General features: G+C 41.2%; 1 long non-coding RNA gene across 2 annotated transcripts; it reads left to right on the top strand.

Annotated features, from left to right (window-relative positions):
* Positions 1-2249: 2249 nt before the first annotated feature.
* On the top strand, positions 2250-12625 carry LOC114909281 (uncharacterized). Of its 2 annotated transcripts, none has more exons than XR_003797203.1 (3): positions 2250-2318; positions 2399-2494; positions 12596-12625. It is a non-coding gene; the product is annotated as an uncharacterized LOC114909281 (long non-coding RNA). The 2 variants fall into 2 exon arrangements; XR_003797202.1 differs by lacking the exon at positions 12596-12625 and adding an exon at positions 8401-8435.
* Positions 12626-16035: the final 3410 nt, after the last annotated feature.

Here is a 16035-nt window from a genome sequence, read left to right as displayed (position 1 = left end):
ACGATGACTCTGAGCTTCATATGCCGTGCCGTTAAAATGTTGTTAAATCAATATTTGGTAATGTTGTTACTTCAGTACAACATTTTCACAGTTCACTCAAAACATGAAGAGTTTAGCTGTCTACACATGACCTGTGACAGGTTGACTCTATGCTGCAATTAGCCATTATACTACTATAGGAAAAACAAAGACACAGAACCACATCTAGCAAGAAGCTGAAAGTTGAAAAAGGTGAAAGAAATGTGTACCGGTACTTTTTGCAGCATGAATGTAAACAGCACTTCAGTGTGAATTATAAGATGACGACCTACTGGTGTTGAGCTCCTCCTTCTTCCCTATATATTTTTCCTTCAATTTCGCTTTTTTTTTTAATGGTCATTTGCTGTACCATAACCGTGGTAACAATAAAGAAAGAAAAAACTGATACCACACAATTACAGAAATTTATCCGCAGCTGTTGCAGATCTATGGAGTTGTGGTTTAAAACATTGTTTTAAACTGAATGACCGCTGAAATACTGCTGCCATCAGTATCGCTTTTTAAGTGTTTGTTAAATGCACTTACTAAAACAATATGGGATCCCCAAAAAGTTCTGTTCCACATTACACCAAGATTAGACATGAAGAGCCTGCAATTGAAATAAACTAAAAATGAACAGGAATTAGCTAAATGGGCAAGCCTGTTCACAAAGAAAATGTAGTTGTCCAGTTAGTAATGACTAACTTGTGTGTCTACAACATGCCTGTGACTCACATCAGCTCACTTACTTGTGAAGATGTTAAGTCCAAATTTTCGTTATTTACATATGAAATATGCAACAAATGCCAGTTTTTAGGAGAGAAGACAATTTTCAGCAATAATTCTTTTGTTTATTAACATATTATTTCTTAATTCACTGGTGGAATATTTTCTAGCAAAGTGTAATTTCTCTGATGAGCTGTAATTTTTACGAAATCACTTACAGCATTTAGAAATTATGCTTTCAAAGCTAAACTTAACTATCACATAGACAACTTGTAGTACTTTGGTTTGATAGTACATTAGAATTTCTGATGAAAGCAGAGCACAAAACACAGAACTAAAAAAAACGTTAACCTACCAGCTAGCAAATCGGATATCTCGACGTCCCCGCGTCGAGTGCCCACCATTTCACAACCTTGACTGGTAGCAGCTCCGACCACGTTAAGTCTAAGACATATACTGCATTTAAGTAAAAAAAAAAAAAAAAAATTACACACCCATGGCATGGCTACAAATTGCTTACTTACCAAAAATGAGGATCCTTGGACAGGGTTATACCGAATTTACGTAACGCGCAGTACTGTTGCAAACCCTTGATAGTGAAAAAGATCCCCACCTCCACGACATAAAAAAGCGGGAAAACGTATATAGACATGCGCAGAGAGAACAGTATGTGGAAAGTTCATTGAACAGTTTTTTCAAATTACCTTTAATTGAATAAAATTTACTTGTTTTCAATATAGCAAGTACATTTTTAAATTAATTTAAAAACATCTGTAGTATTAAATTACACATTAAAATCTATAAATTAAAAGTTCCCAAAAGCGACTCTTTCACGATGTGAGTTCTTGCATACATCTACTATGCATACCGAAAATTTCGAAATGGTGGGCACAAGAAAACGCGGGGATGAGCTAATCCGAGTTTGCTAGCTGGTTTAACGTTTTTTAGTTCTGTTTATTATGCTCTGCTTTCATCAGAAATTCTAATGTACTATCAAACCAAAGTACTACAAGTTGTCTATGTGTCACATAGTTAAGTTTAGCTTTGAAAGCATAATTTCTAAATGCTGCAAGTGATTTCGTAAAAATTATAGCTCATCAGAGAAATTACACACTTGCTAGAAAATATTCCACCAGTGAATTAAAAAATAACCTAACCTACCAGCTAGAAAACTCGGATTATCTCATCCCCGCGTTTTATTGTGCCCACCATTTCGAAATTTTCGGTATGCATAGTAGATTAGATGTATGCAAGAACTCACATCGTGAAAGAGTCGCTTTTGGGAACTTTTAATTTATAGATTTTAATGTGTAATTTAATACTACAGATGTTTTTAAATTAATTTAAAAATGTACTTGCTATATTGAAAACAAGTAAATTTTATTCAATTAAAGGTAATTTTAAAAAACTGTTCAATGAACTTTCCACATACTGTTCTCTCTGCGCATGTCTATATACGTTTTCCCGCTTTTTTATGTCGTGGAGGTGGGGATCTTTTTCACTATCAAGGGTTTGCAACGGTACTGCGCGTTACGTAAATTCGGTATAACCCTGTCCAAGGATCCTCATTTTTGGTAAGTAAGCAATTTGTAGCCATGCCATGGGTGTGTAATTTTTTTTTTTTTTTTTTACTTAAATGCAGTATATGTCTTAGACTTAACGTGGTCGGAGCTGCTACCAGTCAAGGTTGTGAAATGGTGGGCACACGACGCGGGGACGTCGAGATATCCGATTTTTGCTAGCTGAGCTGGTAGGTTAACGTTTTTTTTTAGTTCTGTTTTTATGCTCTGCTTTCATCAGAAATTCTAATGTACTATCAAACCAAAGTACTACAAGTTGTCTATGTGATAGTTAAGTTTAGCTTTGAAAGCATAATTTCTAAATGCTGTAAGTGATTTCGTAAAAAATTACAGCTCATCAGAGAAATTACACTTTCACTTTGCTAGAAAATATTCCACCAGTGAATTAAGAAATAATATGTTAATAAACAAAAGAATTATTGCTGAAAATTGTCTTCTCTCCTAAAAACTGGCATTTGTTGCATATTTCATATGTAAATAACGAAAATTTGGACTTAACATCTTCACAAGTAAGTGACCTGATGTGAGTCACACAGGCATGTTGTAGACACACAAGTTAGTCATTACTAACTGGACAACTACATTTTCTTTGTGAACAGGCTTGCCCATTTAGCTAATTCCTGTTCATTTTTAGTTTATTTCAATTGCAGGCTCTTCATGTCTAATCTTGGTGTAATGTGGAACAGAACTTTTTGGGGATCCCATATTGTTTTAGTAAGTGCATTTAACAAACACTTAAAAAGCGATACTGATGGCAGCAGTATTTCAGCGGTCATTCAGTTTAAAACAATGTTTTAAACCACATGTTGGCGCAGCCATCTCTGCGTTTGAGAAGTGGTAAATAGATTATACTTAACGGAGGTAACAAAGTACACGTTCACACCATCGGTTTGCTTAAACCGGAAGGGGAGAACATTTATTTACATACGTGCTTCATCAGAACACATCACGCACAACAAAGGTCATGTGATCGATACTTCACCAACATGAGAGCACACTGAATAGAATCTCCAACACCCTCACTTGCTCTCATTCTCTACAGGTCCATTTACAATACAACACACAGTTACATCCCTGTATCAGCAACATTTATGCCCCAAACATAAAGCTTTCAAACTTTTCTTTCTTATACTTCGTCATTGGTTTAGTCATCACATCAGCAACCATTTCTGTTGTTGGACAGTACTCAATTGTTATTTTACCATCACTAATTGCTGATCGAATGAAGTGGTACCTAACATCAACGTGTTTACATCTTTGTTGACAAACAGGGTTTTTGGAAAGAGCAATTGCACCTTGGTTATCCTCAAAGATTTTTACCGGTGCATACTGACATCCATTTTCCAGTCCATTCATCAATTGTACAAGGTACAGACTTTCTTGTGTGGTCGCAGCCAGTGCCATATATTCCGCTTCGCATGTTGACAAAGCAACTGTAGGCTGCTTCTTTGACTTCCAGGAAATGAGGGGACCATTTTTGGTTAGACTAAAACAGTATCCAGTCGTACTTCGTCTGTCATTTGGATCTGATGCCCAGTCAGCATCGCTGTATGCCGTAAGTTTCAGCTTCTCGTTACTCTTCTTGTACGTCAGTTCTTGGTTTACTGTACCTTTCAGATACCTCATCACATGCTTCACTGTACACCAGTGTTGCTCATTTGGTTTTGACATAGATTGAGACAATTTACTCACAGCCCAACTAAGATCTGGTCTAGTACATGTCATTAGATAGGTCAAACTACCTACTGCTTCACGATACTTTGTGTGGTTTACAGAGTTTCCATCACCGTTATACTCTAGCTTTTGTTCACATGGGGTCGATCTGGACTTACTATTCGACATGTTGAACCTTTCCAGTATTTTTAAGATGTACCCCTTTTGATTCATTTTCACAACTCCATCCATTTGCTCAAAATCAATGCCTAGGAAATGTTTTAATTTACCAAGGTCTTTCATCTTGAATTTAGCTGTCAGCATCCTTTTCACACCATTTAGTAACTCGTTGGTACTAGAAGCAATAATCAGATCATCAACCCAGATTATTAGCATCACTCTCTCTTTTCCAGTTTGTCTGCTGTAGACACAAGAGTCTGCAGGATTTTGCATAAAGTCATTTTCACTCAGGTAATCATGCAGTAACTTATTCCAGTTTCTACCTGACTGTTTCAGACCATACAATGACTTGTTCAGTTTACAGACAAGTTTTTCACCAGTATTTGATTTTACCTCAAAACCTTCTGGCTGTTCCACATAGATCTCACAATCAATTGGAGCATGTAAGTAAGCCGTTTTCACATCCATCTGATGTAGAACAAGGTCATACTGTGCTGCCATTTGCATCAAGACACGAACTGATGTGATATTTGCTGTTGGAGAAAAGGTTTCCTTATAGTCTCTTCCCATTACTTGACTATAACCCTTAGCAACATATCTAGCCTTATATGTTTCATTGTTATCTGCATTGTTCTTGATTGCATAGACCCATCTACCCCCCACTGCATGTTTGCCTTCGGGTAGAGCCATCAACGTAAAAGTTCCATTTTCTTTTAGAGAATCCATCTCTTCTTCCATGGCTTTAATCCAGATCTGTGATTTGGTTGAACTCATGGCTTCCTTGAAGGTTTGTGGTACATTACACATTCTGTAACAGTAGTCAATATTAGTAAGTATCTGATCATCATCTTCAATATCAGTTACGTAGTCAGATAAGTATTGGGGAGCTTTCCTGTTCCTTTTGGGGTTGCATCTATTCTGAATATTTTCAGTCTGATCATCATTTTGAAGATCTGTTTTGTCTCCACTATCTTGAGACTTCCCTGAACTCTGTTCAGTGATGTTTGTTCTTACCTTAGATGGCAAATAACTTCCCCCATAAACATCCTCATCTGGTATTTGTGGGTCAGTTTGAGTTTGCTGCTCGACAGCACATTTCTTGAAGAATTTGACAAGCCTGTGTTTAAGGACTCTTCCAGTGTCTGTGTAATACACCAGGTATGAAGGGCTATTCTTGTCATACCCAACAAATATTCCCTTCTCACAACGTGAATCTAGCTTCTTTCTGTCGTGTTTGTATGCATAGCACATGGATCCAAAAACTCTCATCTTTGAAAGATCCGGTTTTCTTCCTGTCAACATGTAGTATGGAGTCTGCTTTACTCTGTTATTAATGCATCTGTTGCAAATTACTGCAGCAGTCATCACAGCGTAAGTCCATAACTCTTTTGGTAATTTACTCTCAATGAGCATGCATCTGGCCATTTCAAACAATGTTCGCCAACTTCTTTCAGCAGTACCGTTTTGGTGGGGTGAATACGGTGCAGAGGTCTCATGTTTAATGCGATTTTTGCTTAGCAATGACCGAAAATTTGTTGCTGTGAATTCAGTGCCATTATCTGACCTAATGCACTTTACAGTACCATAAGGAGCAGTGTCTGCTAGGAATTTTTCCGTAGCCTTTACAGTGTCACTTTTCGCTTTCAGGAAGTAAACAAATATTGTGCCTGAGAAATCATCAACAAATACAAGTGCATACCTGTGACCATCTTTAGCCTCTGGTTGAATAGGACCAGCCAAGTCTGTGTGCACAAGTTCAAGTGGGACTTTGGCACGTGCATCGGGTTCTCTGTTCCTGCTTTGCGCAAATTTGCCTTGTGTGCAGACTTCACAGTGCAGTTTGGACTTGTCAATCTTTCCTTTGATTTCCATTCCTTCCACAATATCTGGCAACTTGGAAACATCATCATAGTTGCAGTGGCCGAGGATTTCGTGCCAAGTTTGAATGTCGTAACAGCCGTTACAATAATCTCCTCCCTTATCTATAGTGTTTAGATAGTACAGTCTATTATACTCTTTTATTTCAAATCTCGTGCCATCCTTGTGGATGAGCTCGTCATGTCCTTGTCGAAAACGAACAGAAGCCCCGTTGGCAGTCGCTGCTTTAACAGAGAATATGTCTTGTGGATATGAAGGAATGTACAGTGCTTTCTTTAGCGTTGTGCTCACTTGCTTTCCTTCACTGTCAATCAAACATATCTCCGCGTCACCTCTCTTCAGCGCAACGCCACTCGCTCTTGTCCCGTCCGCAAGCTCAATGAAATGTTTGCCCGTTTGGAAAGTCTCCTCAAATTTCTTAAACTTTCCGATGTCGGTAATTATGTGTGATGTTGCTCCCGTATCAACCATTAGTCCTTTATGTTTCAGCCCGTCTAGTTGATAATCACACGTTTTGAAGACAAATGCAGCATGTTTATCTGCGTCCTCTTCATGCGTCGCTTGTTTTGCGTCGTCCCTTCTTTTGCGTCTGCAAGATGCGTCTTTGTGTGTTGAGCTTTTGCAATAGCTACACCACTGTTTTTGACTTTTACGACGTTCATTTGGACATCTCCAGGCTTTATGTCCTTTTTGACCGCAATTATAACGTAATATTATCAGGGTCTGCGTTTTTCTCTCTCTCTCCTCTTCTCACAGGAGCTGCACCACTCGCTTTCATAACGTTGTCGTCATTTGACCTAGCATACTTTTCAGTGTTTTCAAAACTTCTAAGCTTTGTCTTAAATTCTGCAAAAGTCATAGTTTCATCACTCTGTGTTACATGAACTGCGAATGGTTTAAACGATTCTGGCAAACCTTTAAGAATCATTGCAATCAACAGTCCGTCACTGAGCGTCTCCTCAGCATTCCTCAGAGTGGTAATGGCTGTTTCTGCCCGAATAATGTAATCCGTAATACTTTCCTTTGCAGTTTTCTGAAGGGATGTTAATTCTGTGTACAGGTTAATAATTCGCGGCTTCCCTTTTCCTGCATAGTAGCCCCTCAGTATTTGCAGCGCCTTTCTTCCGTCATCTGCAGCTTCTCTCATTATAAGGGAAAGACTTTTATCATCCAAAAACTGGATCAATTCCGCGTAGGCTTCTTCATTTTTATCAGTGTCGTCAATCTCATCTTCATCCGCGCTGTCTCTATCGCTCGGTGTGGGGACTTTCAATATGGTCTCTTTCAGTCCCAGCAAACGCAGGTGCCCCAAAAACTTTGTCTCCCAAAGTTCGTAATTCTTTTCGTCTCCGTCGAAACACAGTCTACTCAGTCTATTACCTACTTCTCTTCTGGGCCCATAACCTGTTGGCGCAGCCATCTCTGCGTTTGAGAAGTGGTAAATAGATTATACTTAACGGAGGTAACAAAGTACACGTTCACACCATCGGTTTGCTTAAACCGGAAGGGGAGAACATTTATTTACATACGTGCTTCATCAGAACACATCACGCACAACAAAGGTCATGTGATCGATACTTCACCAACATGAGAGCACACTGAATAGAATCTCCAACACCACAACTCCATAGATCTGCAACAGCTGCGGATAAATTTCTGTAATTGTGTGGTATCAGTTTTTTCTTTCTTTATTGTTACCACGGTTATGGTACAGCAAATGACCATTAAAAAAAAAAGCGAAATTGAAGGAAAAATATATAGGGAAAAAGGAGGAGCTCAACACCAGTAGGTCGTCATCTTATAATTCACACTGAAGTGCTGTTTACATTCATGCTGAAAAAAATACCGGTACACATTTCTTTCACCTTTTTCAACTTTCAGCTTCTTGCTAGATGTGGTTCTGTGTCTTTGTTTTTCCTATAGTAGTATAATGGCTAATTGCAGCATAGAGTCAACCTGTCACAGGTCATGTGTAGACAGCTAAACTCTTCATGTTTTGAGTGAACTGTGAAAATGTTGTACTGAAGTAACAACATTACCAAATATTGATTTAACAACATTTTAACGGCACGGCATATGAAGCTCAGAGTCATCGTGGACAATGATGGCTTTAAAATGGCTTCTTCTAATGGCTTCTCCATTCGGGAAGGCCAGAAACTTTAAAGGAGTTTCACAGTACAATTTGCCAAGCATTTGGAATTGAACGAGACTTTGGTATTCAGTTCGTGGATCCTGACTTCAGTAATGAATTCATGAATGTTACATCAGTACAAGACATACGGGACAGAAGTACAATCAAGTTAGTGTACATCATGCTGAGTGATGTGGGTGTGAGTCCATCTTCTCCATTGCAAAATTGCCCCAGCACTTCAGGATCATCTGGAGCACCAAGAAGAGGCCCAACATCTCCCAGTGTGTCCTCATTGTCTTCAACAGACTATGATAACACCATCATTCAGGGACTGAACCGAGAGCGTGTGCATGACCACGTGAGTTCTCTATTCCTTGCTTTCCAAACAATGTACAGGTGCAGCATATACATACGATACAGTGTGATGGATAAAATGAACCACATATTAGCAACCGCTACTGTACACACTCAACATTTCAGTTTCACCAAAGGGGAGTGGGGGGGGGGGTATTCAAAATGAAACTACGAAAGTAATAAATGTGAGTATTCTTAAATCATTGGACATATGATATGTTTTCAGATAAAGTATATAGGGACATATAAGCTATGTTAAAAAAGCTATGTAAGATACAGTGAAAACCTATAAGCTCTAGTAAGCAAGCTGCTTTTCTCTGATAGTCCAAGGGCTGGTTTAAGGAAAAATGAATATGTTTTGCTGGTGTTGAAAGCTCATATTAAAGATTACATTATCATAGTCTACATGGGTTTATATTTGTGGAAAGTTCAGACTTACCAGTGTCCTGGGGTGGTGTCTGCAGCTCCCTGTTTATAATGTCCGTATTGCTTGTATGAGTTACTGTAGGTGTATTCTGACTTTGTGGGTTATGCCCCCGGGCCCCCGATTCCATTCGGGTTAAACTGGTGGTACGAGTAGGGGTTCACAGATTGTGAGTAGGTCTGGCTCTGATAGTACTCATGTTGGCTGTGCCCCGTCTGTCCTCTGTAGAAACCCATATCTGTGGCTGAGAAGTCGGGCAAGGTTGGAGAGTCTTTGGATGCAGGGTGGCAGCTCATAGAGTTTGGGATGTCAGTCAAAATGCTGGCGAGCTGCTTTTCAAAAGCTGGTCCACTCATTATTGGTCGCACAGCATCTCCTCCTTCCTGAAAGCAGACGGTCCGAGTGTGCAGTAGATAGAGAAGGGGAAAGAGCAGTAAAGCAGGACCAAATCCTTCAAAAAACTTCTCTGGTGAAATTCTCTGTGCAGAACTGCATGCACTGGGGCAGCACCCAGCCGAGTAAAACTCTTCGTTATCGAACACTGGGTGGATTCTCTCTTCCTTTCGGCCCAGAAGAAGCCCCCCCCCCCCCCGGTAAAACAGCTCTGTGTCTCCTCCCCTGCTTCAAGCACACAGCACACACAGCAGCACACAACACACACCATCTTGCTGGTGCAATAATTTACTGGAATTATTGCCTTTCTATCTAAGGTAAATTCATGTTCACCTGTAAGATGCACATTTGGTTTGCGTTGAGCATACAACTGTAATTGAGCATAACGCTTTTTGGAAAAGGAGCCAAAGTATCATTCTGCCGACACATTATTTATATTAGTGGGCTGACCTTTTCAGTGTGAGTCACCCTGCTACCATGGCCTTCCTATGTTGAGTTCATTGTCTGTGATTTGATATGTCTCCGGAACCTATTCCCTCGGTCTAAGAGCTCGGAACAGAGTTCCGGTGGTGTTGTTGAACTCTGTTTTCTCTGAGCATATTCGGTGGAACCTGATGAGTTGGGACTTGATCAATCCCTGGAAGGTGTGTTTGGGCTGGAAGCTGGATTTGTGCAGTAGACAGTGTGTGTCAGTGCTTTTAAAGTAAACCTTGGTCTCGAGTGTTTTTAAAGCCACCTTGAGGTTTACTGTAATGGACTGTGGTGTCCAGGAAGTTTACTTCCTGTGTGTCTCAGTGTTGTTTTATTGTTATTTTGGAGTGGTGTGTGTGTGTTCATGAGTGTGTCAAAATCCTCGTGGCCATGGTGCCAGACCCTGAAAATGTCACCCAGGTATCTGTAGCACTGGAGTGGTCTGTTTGGGCATTTCATAAATAGAGTTTCCTCCCAGTCTGCCATGTAGATGCTCGCGTAGACCAAGGGCAAATTTTTCTTTTTTCTTTTTTTTTTTTAAACCCATTGCTGTCCGCTGTATCTGTAGGTAGACTTGTTTGTTAAATTCAGAATTATTCCTGATGACACTGATTTCCAGTAATTGTAGGAGTTCAGTGTCTGGTCCATTGTGGTCTGGGTACCTTAGAATGGTGTTCTTTACTGCTCTCAGGCCCAGGTCTGTTGCAATGTTCGTGTATAGGCTGTTGATATCACTGGTGAACAGAGATCCTACACTTCGCAGCTAGCCTGTCTTCCTGTCATGGCCTCTCCATCAAAGTGGGAAACTCGTTCATTTTGCCTACTTCCTTAGCTAAGAGTCTGGGAGTGATGCTTGACTTAAGTCTGTCTGCGCTCCATTCTGAGCAGCATGATGAAATCTCGCGCCATTACGTCAATCATCCCCTTGTCCAGCGTATCCGTGCTGTATACGCTACCTGCCCATTGGTCACTTAGTAGCGTTCTTAGTTTTATTTCTTCTGCTTCTGTTAGGAAAAAACGGACTATATATAGGGTTCAGTGCTATCCACGGTTTCAGGCATCCAGGGGGGGCCTCGGAACATATCTCCTGTGCATAAGAGGGTGCAACTGTCTCTTTACGCACTATATTTACTTGCACAATTTTATAACTTACAGTAATTTATTGTACTTTGAAGTAGTCTTTGAAAATTACTGTGTGGTGTGTTTGTATTTATCATCTTTTTTTGGTTTATTGTAGTAGAGTTTTCATTACATATGTGGGTGTTTTCTTACCAATTTAAAATTGTTTTTTAGTTGGTGTATTTGGTTATTTGCATTGTTTATATATCGTATCAAAATGTCTAAATGGGGGAGATGATGTGAAAAGAGAAACATGCAAAGAAAATGATAGGTAAGGTGTACAGCAACACCTTGGGAACAGGCCAGGGAACCGCCTCTCTTGTGCAGTAGAGTTGCCGGACAAGTTTATTTGTGTCTTTTTGCCATGGGGTATGTTTTTTTTTTGTGTGTTTTAAAGATTCCATCATGTAATGTTTACACTGCAGAGACTCATGGACATAGTCAGGAAGCAAGGCAAATGGTCAGACATCAAGAACAAACACCAGGGAACAGGATAAATGCTGTTAGCATAGCAAAGCCAGATGTCTCAACGAGATGTGTGGCTGAGGAGTGTCTTCTAAAGACAAGTATGCTGATTACCGTCAAGCGTTTAATCGGAGCCAGGTGCTGCCGATTGTGGTGCGGGTGGGGATGTGACAGTTTTATTGTAGATGTTTTAGTAGTGGCATGCCACTTTATATTGTTTATTTATTGAGTAAAGATTTTTAAACAGTTTAAGCGATGGATGGGGAAATTTTCTGTGCCGCACTGGGCAGTTTGTTGCACCAGACACTTTTAATGTTCTGGTAATCCACTCTGATCCATGGGGGGATGAAGGTTTCAAAGATTTGAACCTTGGGGTGCGCTTTTAATTTGCTTTAAGTGGTTCCAATGTTCTCATAATCACCAGCAGTTTGTGCTGAAATCCAGCAACTGAATCCCTTCATTCTCATCCAGGGTTGGTTTTTTTTTTTTTTTAATAGCCGTATTCCAAGAATGAGGAGTACAGGCTTTTTTCAGCATGTTATTAATTACTGGCATTGTAATGACCATTGGAGGCAATATTCTAAATGACCATAAAGGGCGCAACTTTGGACAAACCCAGCTGTATTCGCCACACCTGTATTCAATCGAAGTCTTTAACAGAGTGAAGCAGAACAATAAAATTCACCTGAGGGATTGGTTCTTGTCCTTTACCCTTCGGATCTCCCCCATGGCTCTTTGAACCACACCTGCAACAACCGACTGGAAGAGTATCTGTGGTCAGCATCCATCTGAATTGGAAAAGAATCTCCTGGTAAACTACTCCAAAAGGATACATGGATCTACAGAATAATATCTGAGTGAAGTATTTACGTGAGCATTTTAATAGCAAAATGACAACCCATTATTTACAAATTACTGCAGCTGATCTAATGTTTTTACCTTGTCATTGTGGAATCTCACAAAAACTTCACGCCCCTCCTCGCACTTGTCCTTGATCCTTACTTTGTTCTTGCCATCTCTTTTATATCTTCTGTGTCTGACTTTCTAACCCTACCTTGGGTCCTCAAAATTAGCTCCTGCCCCCCCAGTGGATATCAGCTCTGTGTTGCTGATAGAAAGGCTGCACTTGCATGCTAAATGGTTTTCTCTGGAAACCATGACAAGCATTAGTAAATTAAAATTCACACACGTACACGTTTTCAGAACTGCTTGTCCCATACGGGGTCGCGGGGAACCGGAGCCAACCCGGTGACGCAGGGCGTAAAGCTGGAGGGGGAGGAGACACACCCAGGACGGGACGCCAGTCCATCGCAAGGCACCCCAAGCAAGACTTGAACCCCAGACCCACCGCAGAGCAGGACTGTGGTCCAACCCACTGTGCCACCGCACCCCTACTAAATTATAATTCACTTCTTCCAGACTCACTGTGCCAGTTCTCTCTGAAGTTCATGTAAGGTGTGTAAATTTTCATGTGCTATAACTTTGAGATCATACCTGTTAAACCTTCACGCAGCTACTGCTGTACTGTAACAAATGTTTATATTAAATATATTGTTTATATAAAGAGGGGGTGCGGTGGAGAGGGGGTGCGGTGGCGCAGTGGGTTGGACTGCAGTCCTGCTCTCCGGTGGGTCTGCGGTTCGAATCCCGCTTGGGGTGCCTTGCGGCGGACTGGCGTCCCGTCCTGGGTGTGTCCCTTCCCCCTCCAGCCTTACGCCCTGAGTTGCCGGGTTAGGCTCCGGTTCCCCGTGACCCTGTATGGGACAAGCGGTTCTGAAAATGTGTGTGTGTGTGTGTGTGTGTTTATATAAAACTAGAAGGTGATTAGGAATCATCAATATTCAGAAAGTTTTATGCAGCTATTTGTGCAATGTACATTATTTTATATGGTAGAAAAAAGTTAACTTAAGAATTGCACATCTACATGTGTATATCTTTCTGCTAATACAATATGTGTATAAGTAAAACTTATCTTAGCTTGAACAAATGCAGCTGCATGGGAAACTTCTGTAGAATAAGTGAAAACCTTTTTTTTTTTTTTTTTTAAAAAAAAAAAAGGAAATCATTTCCCAAATTTGGTTGGGAAACTTGGATTTTGTTTTGGCTACTGTTTTGTTTAGTGTGGGGTGTGTGGTATGAAGTGTGGAATTGCAGGTGGTTTTATTTTTAAAATTGGGTTATTTATTCACCTGTCTAACACGCCTTTAGGCAGTGTACTATATACAACCACATCAACAGTCAGAGCGTGTTTCAGTTGCTTGGTTGTGGTGTGATGACTCTCCCCACGCGGCTTCATTGTGAAATTGCAGGTGGCATTGAAATTTTAAAATTAGGTTGATTGCTGTCTGCAATCACATCAACAGTGAGAGACAATACAGAAAGGTCGCCCGGTACAGAAGGACCCCAGTCTTACCCCCCAGTCTCTGCTGCAGCGCCTGGAGGTTTTTGTAATCCTCGAGAACCCAGGGCTTTCCCTCGCCAGGTGCATGTCGGTTTGTTCACCAGAAGAGATTGTAATCCCCGTGTGTGTGTCCATTTTAAGACTGCTTGCTGCCATCATGTCCCTTTGTTGCACTCAAACATCAAATCTATTCTGCAAACTTACCATTTTTCACCTTTTTTTTTCCTTTTTCTTTTTTAAATAGTATTAATAAATATCAGTAAGTAGCACAATGTTGGGCTCAACTATTCGGAGTGGTAGAGACAACAACATACACAATCACATCAACACTGAAAGACAATACAGAAAGTTGCCCAGTATAGATGAAGCCCAGTCTTACCTCCCTGTCTCTGTTGCAGCACCTGGACCAGGTCTTTGTAGTCCGCGAGAACCCAGAGCCGGCCCTCAGCAGGGTGCGCGTCACTTTCTTCACCGGCAGCGATTGTAATCCCTGTTTGTCTAGGGCCGCCTTCTCTGCCTCCTTCAACGTGTGGACCCGTGCCGGTCCGTGCGATGCTGGTGACGGATGTGTTGCTGGGAGGTATGTAAAAAGCCTTAGGTATGCGTGTGTTTGCCTATAGGGTGTCTAGTTGTGGGGGAGAGGTGGAGCAAGAGTCCCACCTGTTGTCATGTTATAGTTGCTTTGTTGTGGTGTGATGGCATCCCATCGTGGCTTCATTGTGGAATTGCAGGTAGGCTTAAAATTTTAAAATTGGGTACAGTACACTGCCTAAATGCGTGACGAGACAGGTGAACAAATTAACCCAATTTTAAACATTTTTAACCCTACCTGCAATTCCACAATGAAGGCACGAGGGGGATGCCGTCACACCACAACAAAGCAACTATAACATGCTCTGACTGTTCGTGTGATTGGGTTAATTTGTTCACCTGTCTCATCACGCATTTAGGCAGTGTACTGTACACAGTCACATCAACAGTCAGAGCATGTTTAAGTGTGTGGTGTGTGTGTGTGTGTGTCCGTCCATTTTAAGACTGCTTGCTGCCATCATGTCCCTTTGTTGCACTCAAGCATCAAATCTATTTTACAAACTTGCCAAGTAACACACTGTTGGGCCCAACTATTCAGAGTGGTGTGTACGTTGCTGTCTGCAATCACATCAACAGTGAGAGACAATACAGAAAGGTCGCCTGGTACAGAAGGACCCCAGTCTTACCCCCCCAGTCTGTGCTGCAGCGCCTGGAGGTTTTTGTAATCCTCGAGAACCCAGGGCTGTCCCTCGCCAGGTGCGTGTCGGTTTGTTCACCAGAAGAGATTGTAATCCCCGTGTGTGTGTCCATTTTAAGACTGCTTGCTGCCATCATGTCCCTTTGTTGCACTCAAACATCAAATCTATTCTGCAAACTTACCATTTTTCACCTTTTTTTTTTTTCTTTTTCTTTTTTAAATAGTATTAATAAATATCAGTAAGTAGCACAATGTTGGGCTCAACTATTCGGAGTGGTAGAGACAACAACATACACAATCACATCAACACTGAAAGACAATACAGAAAGTTGCCCAGTATAGATGAAGCCCAGTCTTACCTCCCTGTCTCTGTTGCAGCACCTGGACCAGGTCTTTGTAGTCCGCGAGAACTCAGAGCCGGCCCTCAGCAGGGTGCGCGTCACTTTCTTCACCGGCAGCGATTGTAATCCGTGTTTGTCTAGGGCCGCCTTCTCTGCCTTCTTCAACGTGTGTTCCAGTGCCAGTTGGTGCGATGCTGGTGACGGCTGCATTGCTGGGAGGTGTGTAAAAAAGCGTAATATATGATGCGTTTGCCTATAGGGTGTCTACTTGTGGGGGAGAGGTGGCACAACAGTTCCACCAGTCGTGGTGTGATGGCGCCCCCTCGTGGCTTTATTGTGGAATTGCAGGTAAGGTTACACTTTTAATAGTGGGTTAATTCCTACATGTGTAAACATGCTTTTTGGCAGTGTACTGTACACAATCACATCAACATTCAGAGCATGTTGGAATTGCTTTGTTGTGGTGTGATGGCACCCCCTCGTGGCTTTATTGTGGAATTGCAGGTATGGTTACACTTTTAATAGTGGGTTAATTCCTACACGTGTAAACAAGCTTTTTGGCAGTGTACTGTACACAATCACATCAACATTCAGAGCATGTTGTAATTGCTTTGTCGTGGTGTGATGGCGCCCCCTCGTGGCTTTATTGTGGAATTGCAGGTATGGTTACACT

This window comes from Scleropages formosus, chromosome 21, assembly GCF_900964775.1.
Source record: "Scleropages formosus chromosome 21, fSclFor1.1, whole genome shotgun sequence".
NCBI classification, from domain to species: domain Eukaryota; kingdom Metazoa; phylum Chordata; class Actinopteri; order Osteoglossiformes; family Osteoglossidae; genus Scleropages; species Scleropages formosus.
Note: the sequence above shows the minus strand (reverse complement) of the source record. Positions and strands in the feature narration are given on the sequence as shown.